Consider the following 11,421-nt stretch of genomic DNA (forward strand, 5'->3'; position numbering starts at 1 on the left):
GAACCATGGGTTCATATCTTGAAAAGTTCGTATGACGAGGGGTTCGTATCATGAGGTACCACTGTATTCAGTTTCAGATATGAAGGTAATGGAGAGATTGTCCTCCATTATGACAATTGGTTTCATAGGATCACTCCAAATACTATCAACAAGAGCAGAAACACAGGTTACAGCATTGCAACAGTCAGAAACGCAGGCATATTCTGACTCAGTAGAAGAACAAGAGATAAAATTCTGCTTTCTAACTGTCTAATAAATTGGACAGCCACTTAAAAACATTATGTAACCTGAAGTACTTTTTTGTGTTTCTTTGTCACAGCACTTGCACCATCATTGTGGCTCTTCTGGCTTGGAGTTTGTGAGGCTTATCCCTCCTCACAGTTTGGCGATTGCCTGTCGCCACAGTGCTCAAGGGTCCGTCGCTATTTCATCTCCGCCACAGGGTTGATGCGCCTCGATTTAGGTTTTCCGATCGTTGGGATTTGGACTCGAGGAGCAGAGCTCTGCCAGGTCCACCTGCTGTGACTGCACCCCAGAAATCCCCCATTTCCTGTTGTCTTGTAGGTATTTTAATTTGATTCTTGACCTTTTCCCTGTCCATATAAATTTATTCAATATTTTGTTTAATTTATCAAAAAAAATTATCTAATTCAATTGGTAATTTTTGGAAAAAATAAAGCATTTGTAGTGGGATAGACATTTTAATAGTTGCAATTCTTCCAATTAATGAAATGGGCAATTTGTTCCATTTCTCTAATTACTTTTCTGTCTGGTTGAGCAATTCTATGTAGATATCTTTCTTAACAGTTGTACATTTCGATGGTAATTTTATACCCAAATATTTTACCCTTTTTACTGTCTGAATTCATAAAGTCCTCTCTAGAGTCTGATTTTCTATATTTGTTAGGTTTTTTGTTATTATTTTAGTTCTCTGCTTATTTATTTTTAAACCTGCAACTTTCCCAAATTTATTAATTTCCTCCAATAATCTCCCCGTTCTAGTGGTTCCTCTATGTTGAAAACTAAATCATCCAGAAAAGAACCGTTGTACCTACCTGAACGGTCTTCTCAGTGCACTGGAAGGAGAGTCCAACATGGGTATTTCACCAATCCTATTGGTAGAAACTGAGTTAAATTTACATATTAATTGAGTACCGCCCCCTCTGCTCTCCCCATGAGGCAGTTTTAAAAACGAAAAACCATAGTAAGAGGATAACCAAGTTTTATTTATCAACAGTCAATAACTAACTTAACTTCCCACTCCGGCGTCCCTGAACTTATAACAATGCCGGGTGGGTTTGGACTCTCCTTCCAGTGCACTGAGAAGACCGTTCAGGTAGGTACAACGGTTCTTCTCCACTGCATCTGGAAGGAGAGTCCAACATGGGATATACCAAAGATTCAAGGCCCATTGGAGGGAAAGGAACTTGTCAGGGACGTTGGAGGAGAGCAAACTCGTTGTAAAACACGTCTCCCAAAGGCTGCTTCTGCGGAAGCAAAGGAGTCCAGCTTGTAATACCGTATGAAGGTCGAAGGCGTCGACCACGTTGCAGCCCTGCAAATGTCCTCTATGGACGCCTGTGTGGCCCAGGCCGCTGATGTGGCCACGCTCCTAGTCGAATGAGCTGTCAATCCAGCTGGCACAGCTTGGTTACGAGCCTTATATGCCTCCGCAATACAGTCTCTGATCCAACGACTAATAGAGGTAGATGATATTCCAAGTCCCTTTTTATCTTGTGAAAAGGAAATAAACAGTCGTTCCATTTTCCTAAAGGTCTCTGTCCGTCTGATGTATATTTTAACCGCATGGCGCACATCAATCTTGTGCCAGCGCAACTCCGACGGATGACTGCCATGTGTGCAAAAATCAGGAAGAATCAATTCCTGCCTTCTGTGAAAGTCCGTATTCACCTTCGGTATGAAAGAAGGGTCTAGTCTCAGCACTACTCTGTCGGGATAGAAGATGCAAAGGTCAGGTCTCACCGACAAGGCAGACAACTCCGACACTCTCCTAGCTGACGTAATAGCCACTAGGAAGGCTGTCTTGATGGAAAGTAGTCTCAATGGTATGGACCTTAATGGCTCAAACGGTGGTTTTGTTAATGCTCTGAGGACCACGCGAGGTCCCATGACGGAAACCTTCGAACTGGTGGAGAATGTTTATTCGATGCTCATTTAATAAAATCCTTTATCCAAGGGTGATAAGCCAAGGAACGCACCTCGGCCACTTGTATCATGGTTGAAAGAGCCGCTACATGCCTTTTTAAAGTATTAGGCGCCAATCCCCGCTCCAGTCCTGCCTGCAGGAATTTTAAGATGGTAATTACTGACGCCACTCTAGGGTTTATTTGTTGTTTATCGCAGAAACTGCAAAAGGCTGCCCACGTTGTCTGGTAGATCCGAGATGTCGATGGACGCCTTGCCGCCTGTATGGTGTCGATGACCGTTTTTGGTAATTTCAGGTGTCATAGTCTGTGCCGCTCAAGTGCCAGACGGTCAGTTGAAACCACTGGGGATCTGGGTGTTGTAAGCTCCCCTGGCTGAGTGACACTATCTGGTCTGGGATCCTCCATGGTGGTGACACCGATAGTTCCACCAGGTCAGAGAACCATGGGCGGCGTGGCCAATGTGGAGCCACCATCAACACCTCCGCTCTCTCCCTCAGGATTTTTTCCACCACTCTCGGTATGAGACTCGTCGGTGGGAATGCATAGAGTAGTCCCGGGGGCCAGGAGGCTAGAAGGGCGTTGACCTGCTCCGCTCCCGGCTCTGGAAACCTTGTGTAAAACCTCAGGAGCTGGGCGTTCTGGGAACTTGCAAAAAGATCCACTAACGGGACCCAAATCTGGTTACCAACTGCTGGAATAAGGCCGGGTCCAATCTCCATTCTGACGGGTCCAGGGTGGACCAGCTCAACCAGTCCGCCTGTGTATTGCTGACCCCTGCAATGTGTTCCGCTGACAAGGACTTCAGATGCCGTTCGGCCCAATGGAAAAGGTTGTCCGTCTCCACCATGAGACGGTGCGACCTCGTACCCCCTTGATGGTTCAAGTGAGCTCTGGTCGCGACATTGTCCGTCAGCACCAACACGTGCCTTCCCTGAACTAGAGGTGAAAATGTCTGTAAGGCCAGGAACACAGCTCTTAGCTCTAGAAAATTTATGTTGACCTCCGCTAGGTCTGTTGTTGTCCAGAGACCTTGAGCCATGTGGGTCCCAATGTGGGCACCCCATCTGGTAAGACTGGTGTCGGTGGTCAGAATGATCTGCTCCTATGCTTGAAAGGAGGAGCCCTTGTTTATTGCTGGAGATGTCCACCACATCAATGACTCTCTGACCTCGTGAGGTAGGCGCACCTGCTTGTGGGAATGGCTTATCTTGGTTCTCTGAGTCGGAAGCAAGAACCACTGCAGTGTCTTGATGTGGTATCTGGCCCAGGGCACGATACAAATGGTCGACACCAGAGTTCCCAGTGTCTTTGATAACAGTGACAATGGGACTGGCCTGCTGCGATGTATGCTGGCTACCAACCGGTGTATGTTGTCCTGTCGTTCCGTGGAAAGGGACACTGTGCCCGCCTGGGTGTCTATAATGGCTCCTAGGTGTAGGAGTCTGGTGGTGGGGGAGAGTTGGCTCTTCTCCACATTGATGGTGAAGCCGTGCTCTTCTAGCGTGAGAATAGTCATGTGTAAGTCCTTTTTGGCCTTCGGTGGGGACCTGGATAGTATGACTATGTCGTCCAGGTAAGCCGTCAGCCTGATGGAACGAGCCCGTAAACTGGCGTTAAGCACATCCAGGAGTTTTGTAAACGTCCGTGGGGCTGATGAAAGGCCGAATGGCATGGCCCTGTACTGGTAATGTCTCCCCTTGGTACAAAAGCGGAGAAACCTGCGATGTTCTGGATGAATGGGAACATGCAAGTATGCTTCTTTCAGGTCTATGAATGTTAAATAGTCCTGAGCTCGGATGGAAGCCAAAATAGTTTGCAGGGAATGCATCCTGAACCTTCGGTATTTGACGAAAAGGTTCAGTTGCTTCAGGTTGAGGATCAACCTGCATCCCCCGGAGGCTTTGGGAACTATGAAAATCATTGAATAGAACCCCTTTCCTTCCTCCTGTTGGGGGACTCGCTCTATGGCTTGGATGTCTAATAGGTGTGTGATTTCCCTGCTTAACTGTAATTTCTTTTGAGAATCTCTTATAATTGGGCAGTGTAGAAACTGGTTGGGAGGTGGCTGGATGAACTCCAGCTTGAGTCCTTGAGCCACAGTAGCCAGAGCCCATTTGTCGGAGGAGGTGGTACACCAGGCGATGTGGAAGCCCTGCAGCTTCCCTCCCAAGGGCTGTGGCGCAGTCGAGTCATTTTGTACGTTTGAAACCCCTCTGGTTGCCAACACGAAAGGGCCTTCTGGACTGTTGGTAGCCCCTTGATCTGTCCTGAAAGGAGCCACGATCGCTCTTATAGGGCTGTTGATTGTACTGGCCCTGGGAAAAAGGCCGCTGATTCTGGGTGGATCCGGAGGATGGGTCCCAACGAAAGGACTGTCGCCTCGAGTACGGGGTGGACCTGCGGTCCTGTCGTCTGTTGGTCCTGGGGAGCACCTTCCTCTTATCTTTGTCCTCCACGAGGACTTTTTCTAACAAGTCCCCAAAAAGATATGAGCCCTGGAAGGGGCCGGAGGCCAGTCGCCACTTAGATTTGAGGTCTGCCTGCCAGTTCCTTAACCACAGGAGGCGGCGAGAGGACAGTGTGGTTGCCATGCTTCTGGTGGAAAACTTAGCTGCGGTTAGCGTGGCGTCTGCAGAGAATTCCGCCGCTGCCAATAACTTACTCAGATTTTGGCGAAGGCGGCCGTCCTCGGGTCCCAGGCGGGATTGCATTTCTTGAATCCACAACATTGATGCTCTGTTCAGGAACGATGCTGCGGCAGCCGCCCTGAACCCCCAGCCAGACATCTGGTGCGCTTTGCGCAGTAATATCTCCACCTTCCTATCTTTCGGTCTCAGGCTGTCACCTGTCTCCAAGGGCACCAATGCGCTGGAAACCAGCGTTACAACTGGCTGATCGATGGGAGGGAATTTGAGAAGCTTTTCCACCTCCTCATCAAATGCTTAAAACTTCCTCTCCAGGTTAGAAGGGCCCTGTGCTGCCGCTGGGTGCAGCCAGGGTCTCAACCCCTTCAAAGAAGATCGATGAGGCAGGGAAATGGTCGGACTCGGGCTGAGGTTCCTTGAGCAGTGTGTCAGAGGTCCTGCTCATCTCTGTAATCTCCGTAGCCTTTGATGAACCTAGCAGATTCATCACCTGCTTGGCCTTGTACAATAAGGTTCTAAAGAGTGCCGGTTTAAACAGTCCAACAGTAAGAGTCTGTTCTTGCGCCCTCTCATCTTCTGAAAGGTCGTATTCCCGGTCACTGTCTTCGAACTGAGCCGGTTCCTCTGTCAAGGACCCCAAACCCGAGGGGGGCGGTGCCGACCATGAGCCCTTCATTTGGTGTGGATGTCTGCCATGCTGCTGCGCCCTGTTGCAATGCCCTGCGAATATGCATTGGCTATAATGTCCTGCAGGTCTGGGGGCAAGTTTTGCCACGCACCGGGCTGCGATCTTAGGCCAGCCACTGTGGGAGTAAACGTGGCTGATGGCCCCTGGGTCCCTCTTCCTGAGTATCCCGACCCTGGTCTAGCCCAAGATGTACTGGGCGAGGGCATGACTTGAGGGAGGGGCAGGAACTGCCTGTCCGGTGACCAGTCCCCTTCAGCAGCGACCCCAGTGAACCCAAAGGTGGATGGGGGTGTCGTGGAGTCTGATGGCTGTCTCTGGGTCATAGGCAACCACGCTGGGGAGGCCTGCAGAGCTGCTTCCAACTTCTTCTCAAGTGCTTTAATGCGCTTTTCAGCTTCCTTCATGGAGGAGGAGGAGGAGGAGGAGGAGGCAGAAGAGTGGGAGGCCTTGGCTTTTTCCTTGCCCTTCCCCTTTGTCTTATCTTTGGGTGGCGCAGGGGAGCCAGGCTTGTCTCCCTGGGTGGCTTCCATTCTACTCACGGCTTCTGGAAAAAGGGGGGGCACTCAAGGGTCAATGTTGCTCTGCGATGACCACAGTAAGTATAAGCCTCCAACTGCCTCGTCAGAACCTCCAAAATGGCGCTGCTGTCCTCCCGGCATTCTGCGCTTGCGCACTAGGGCCATCCGGTCCCTTCGCGCCCCTTCTCCTCCAAGGGCTGCTATCCGCGCCAAAAAGGAGGGTTGGCCACGCCCACAAACATGGCGGCGTCCGCACTCACCGCTCCCGGGTCTTTTGCCCGTGTCCTGCCAGCGCCGGGCAATTTCTGTCCTTTCCTCCTTGCCCCGGCCATAAGCGCCAGTGGCTGCGGCCATGGCGGCAATTCCGGCGGCGGTCTCGGCGGCGGCTTCAGCGGCTGCAACAGCAGCGGCGGCGGCAATAGCGCTGATCCCCGATCAGCTGTAAGGCGCTCTGCTTCGGCTTCTCCAGAGACGCCTTCGAGCCTCCCGGTGGGGGGGGGGCGACCCCCCCCCACCATCAGCTCGCAGCCCTAGTGTGGCCTCGGAAGCCAGGGACCCCGGGCTGGGTGCTCCTCTATGGAGTGTTCCATCGGAGGGAATACAAGACCCCTAAGGAGAATGGTTGGGGGTGGTGCACGCGGAGGGCAGAGACCCCATGTCTTCTGTTTCCTCTTTATTCTGCTCCATCTGAAAGACATAAGGAAAAAAGAGATTAAACAGGTAAAAAAATACATTTTATTCTTAAGCTCAAACTCAGTGGTCTCTACTCTGGGATTGAGTTTTTAAAACTGGCTCATGGGGAGAGCAGAGGGGGCGGTGCTCAATTAATATGTAAATTTAACTCAGTCTCTACCAATAGGATTGGTGAAATACCCATGTTGGACTCTCCTTCCAGATGCAGTGGAGAAGCTTGCAGTTTGTATTCTTGCCCTTTAAACATAAGGGCTTTAATTTCTTTGTTTATGTGTATCAGTAATATTTCTAATGCTATGATAAATAATAAGGGGGAGGATAAAAGACAACCTTGTCAGACTCCTTTCTCTATGTTAAAACTTTCTGTAATTTCTACATTAATGATAATCTTAGCTATTGGTTTAGAACAAATACTTTGGATTATTCTGATAAATATTTCCCCAAAATTCATTTTATTTAGTTGGTTTACAGTGGTCCCTCGAGTTTCACGATCTCACCTATTGCGAAACGCTATATCGGCACGCGCGCGGACAAGCAGCAGCAGCGAGGCGGCGGGGAAACCCAATCTTCGGCTCCTCGGTGCTGCGGTGGAAATAAAAACACCATCTGCGCATGCGCAGATGGTGTTTTTACTTCCGCATCGCTACTTCACGACAAATCGATCATCGCGAGGGGTCCTGGAACGGAACCCTCGCGATGATCGAGGGATCACTGTATTAAAAAATTCCAATTAAGGTTTTGTTTGTTGAGGAACATAAGTGCAACCGATTTCTCTGAGTATGGTTCATAATACTCTAAGATATTTAATATTGTTCTTACATTATTTTTTATATTTCTGGTCAGCAAGAAGCCATTTTGGTCAGTATGGATAATCTCATTAATTGTAATTTTTAGAAGTTCTGCTATTATTGTTGCAAATATTTTATAACCCATATTTATCCGCAAGATTGGTCTGTAATACTGAATCCTGTGCTTCATTGTATTATCCTTTGGTTAGTACCTTATTAAATGTCACTAAAAGTAAATGTTTTAAAACTTCTTGCAGTTCTTTATGATATTCTGCCGAGATTCCATCCAGTCCAGGAGATTTGTTTTTTGTTTTTTAATCACCCTTTAAAGCTCAGTTAGTGTTATCTCTTCTTCCATTATACCTTTGTTGAGTTCTGAGATCATTGAAATACTGGATTGAGATAAATAAGTCTGCATATGTTGTTGATCTATCTCATCTTTCTTGTATAAATTTTGAAAATATTCCATTACTATTTTTTTTCTCTTCTATATCAAATTGTCTGATTCCTGATTTGTCTTCCAATTGTTGTATGTACCTCTTTTACTTTCTTTTCTTAATTTGTAAGCTAACCATCTACCTGGCTTGTTGGCATGTTCAAAATAATTTTGTTTAGCTGTTTAATTTTCAGAGCTATTTTTTCCTGTGTCACCAAATTTATTTTATGTTTGAGTATTTCTCTTTCTGCGCTAATTTTATGATTGCTTGGTTCTTTTTGCATTTTAGCTTCTACTTTTCCTATTTTACTTTGTATTTCTTCGATTTGAATGTATCTATTTCTCTTTCTCCTAACGGTATACAGTGATACCTCGTCTTACAAACGCCTCGTTATACAAACTTTTTGAGATACAAACCCAGGGTTTAAGATTTTTTTGCCTCTTCTTACAAAACTATTTTCACCTTACAAACCCGCCACCGCCACTCGGATGTCCCGCCTCCGGACTTCTGTTGCCAGGAAAGCACCCGTTTTTGTGCTGCTGGGATTTCCCTGAGGGTGGGAAACCCCACCTCCAGACTTCTGTTTTTGTGATGCTGCAGGGGAAACCCAGCAGGGGAATCCCAGCAGTGCAAAAACAGGCGCTTTGCTGGCAACGGAAGTCCGGAGGTGGGGTTTCCCAGCGAGGGGAGCCTCAGTGAAATCGCAGCATCGCAAAAACACAGAGGTCTGGAGGTGGGGTTTTGAGGACTTTGGTGTTTTTGCAATGCTGCGATTTCACTGATGCTCCCTTCTCTGGGAAACCCCACCTCCAGACTTCCGTTGCCAGCGAAGCGCTCGTTTTTGCGATGCTGGGATTTCCCCTGCTGGGATTCCCCTGCAGCATCGCAAAAACACAGAAGTCCGGAGGTGGGGTTTCCCGTGGAGGGGAGCCTCAGGGGAATCCCAGCAGTGCACAAAAGGGTGCTTCAGCTGGCAAAAGGGATAAATTTTGGGCTTGCACGCATTACTCGCTTTTCCATTGATTCCTATGGGAAACATTGTTTCGTCTTACAAACTTTTCACCTTAAGAACCTCATCCCGGAACCAATTAACTTTGTAAGACAAGGTATCACTGTATGTGATTGGTAATCCCGTTATGTAAGCCAATTTTCTTTTAGGGAAATTTTTTAAATACTTTACCATATATTTATTTTATTTTTATTCATTCGATTTTTATGCCGCCCTTCTCCTTAGACTCAGGGCGGCTTACAACATGTTAGCAATAGCACTTTTAAAAACAAAACTATGCTATTGCCCCCACAATCCGGGTCCTCATTTTATCCACCTCGGAAGGATGGAAGGCTGAGTCAACCTTGAGCCGGTGATGAGATTTGAACCACTGACCTACAGATCTCCAGTCAGCTTCAGTGGCCTGCAGTACAGCACTCTACCTGCTGCACCACCCCGGCTCAGTATTGTTGTATTGCTTGTATTCTTTTTCCCTTATCACCCTTTGGTTCATTATCCATCTATTCCTTTTTCTTTGGTCTCCTTTGATTGTTAATACAGTGATCCCTCGAGTTTCGCGATCTCGAGTATTGCGAAACGCTATATCGCGAGTTTTCAACCCGGAAGTAAACTCCACCATCTGCGCATGCGTGCCCTTCCACGCATGCGCAGATGGAGTTTCCCCGCCGGGCAGAGGCTTCCCTGGGTCTTCCCCCTCTTGCCCCGGTAAGACCCCAGCGGCGGCACGAGCAACAGCGTGGGCGGGGGAAGGCTGGGCGGCGCTGCGCGCGAGGCCGCTTCCCAGCTGGGAAGCAATTAGAGCAATGGGGTGGGCGGGGGGAAGGCTGGGCGGCGCGCACGCGAGGCCCGCTTCCCAGCTGGGAAGCAATTAGAGCAATGGGGTGGGCGGGGGGAAGGCTGGGCGGCGCGCGCGCGAGGCCCGCTTCCCAGCTGGGAAGCAATTAGAGCAATGGGGTGGGCGGGGGAAGGCCGGGCGGCGCGCGAGAGAGGCCCGCTTCCCAGCTGGGAAGCAATTAGAGCAATGGGGTGGGCGGGGGAAGGCCGGCCGGCGCGCGCGCGAGGCCCGCTTCCCAGCTGGGAAGCAATTAGAGCAATGGGGTGGGCGGGGGAAGGCTGGGCGGCGCGCGCGCGAGGCCCGCTTCCCAGCTGGGAAGCAATTAGAGGAATGGGGTGGGCGGGGGAAGGCCGGCCGGCGCGCGCGCGAGGCCCGCTTCCCAGCTGGGAAGCAATTAGAGCAATGGGGTGGGCGGGGGAAGGCCGGCCGGCGCGCGCGCGAGGCCCGCTTCCCAGCTGGGAAGCAATTAGAGCAATGGGGTGGGCGGGGGAAGGCCGGCCGGCGCGCGCGCGAGGCCCGCTTCCCAGCTGGGAAGCAATTAGAGCAATGGGGTGGGCGGGGGAAGGCCGGGCGGCGCGCGCGCGAGGCCCGCTTCCTAGCTGGGAAGCAATTAGAGCAATGGGGTGGGCGGGGGAAGGCCGCGGGAAGCAATTAGAGCAATGGGGTGGGCGGGGGAAGGCCGGCCGGCGCGCGCGCGAGGCCCGCTTCCCAGCTGGGAAGCAATTAGAGCAATGGGGTGGGCGGGGGAAGGCTGGGCGGCGCGCGCGCGCGAGGCCCGCTTCCCAGCTGGGAAGCAATTAGAGCAATGGGGTGGGCGGGGGAAGGCTGGGCGGCGCGCGCGCGAGGCCCGCTTCCCAGCTGGGAAGCAATTAGAGCAATGGGGTGGGCGGGGGAAGGCCGGCCGGCGTGCGCGCGAGGCCCGCTTCCCAGCTGGGAAGCAATTAGAGCAATGGGGTGGGCGGGGGAAGGCCGGCCGGCGCGCGCGCGAGGCCCGCTTCCTAGCTGGGACGCAATTAGAGCAATGGGGTGGGCGGGGGAAGGCCGGCCGGCGCGCGGGGCCCGCTTCCCAGCTGGGAAGCAATTAGAGCAATGGGGTGGGCGGGGGAAGGCTGGCCGGCGCGCGCGCGGGGCCGCTTCCCAGCTGGGAAGCAATTAGAGCAATGGGGTGGGCGGGGGAAGGCTGGGCGGCGCGCGGGCGAGGCCCGCTTCCCAGCTGGGAAGCAATTAGAGCAATGGGGTGGGCGGGGGAAGGCCGGCCGGCGCGTGCGCGAGGCCCGCTTCCCAGCTGGGAAGCAATTAGAGCAATGGGGTGGGCGGGGGGAAGGCTGGGCGGCGCGCGCGCGAGGCCCGCTTCCCAGCTGGGAAGCAATTAGAGGAATGGGGTGGGCGGGGGAAGGCCGGCCGGCGCGCGCGCGAGGCCCGCTTCCCAGCTGGGAAGCAATTAGAGCAATGGGGTGGGCGGGGGAAGGCCGGCCGGCGCTGCGCGCGAGGCCCGCTTCCCAGCTGGGAAGCAATTAGAGCAATGGGGTGGGCGGGGGAAGGCCGGCCGGCGCGCGCGCGAGGCCCGCTTCCCAGCTGGGAAGCAATTAGAGCAATGGGGTGGGCGGGGGAAGGCCGGGCGGCGCGCGCGCGAGGCCCGC

The sequence above is a fragment of the Erythrolamprus reginae genome, unplaced genomic scaffold (genome assembly GCF_031021105.1).
Source record: "Erythrolamprus reginae isolate rEryReg1 unplaced genomic scaffold, rEryReg1.hap1 H_37, whole genome shotgun sequence".
NCBI lineage: Eukaryota > Metazoa > Chordata > Lepidosauria > Squamata > Dipsadidae > Erythrolamprus > Erythrolamprus reginae.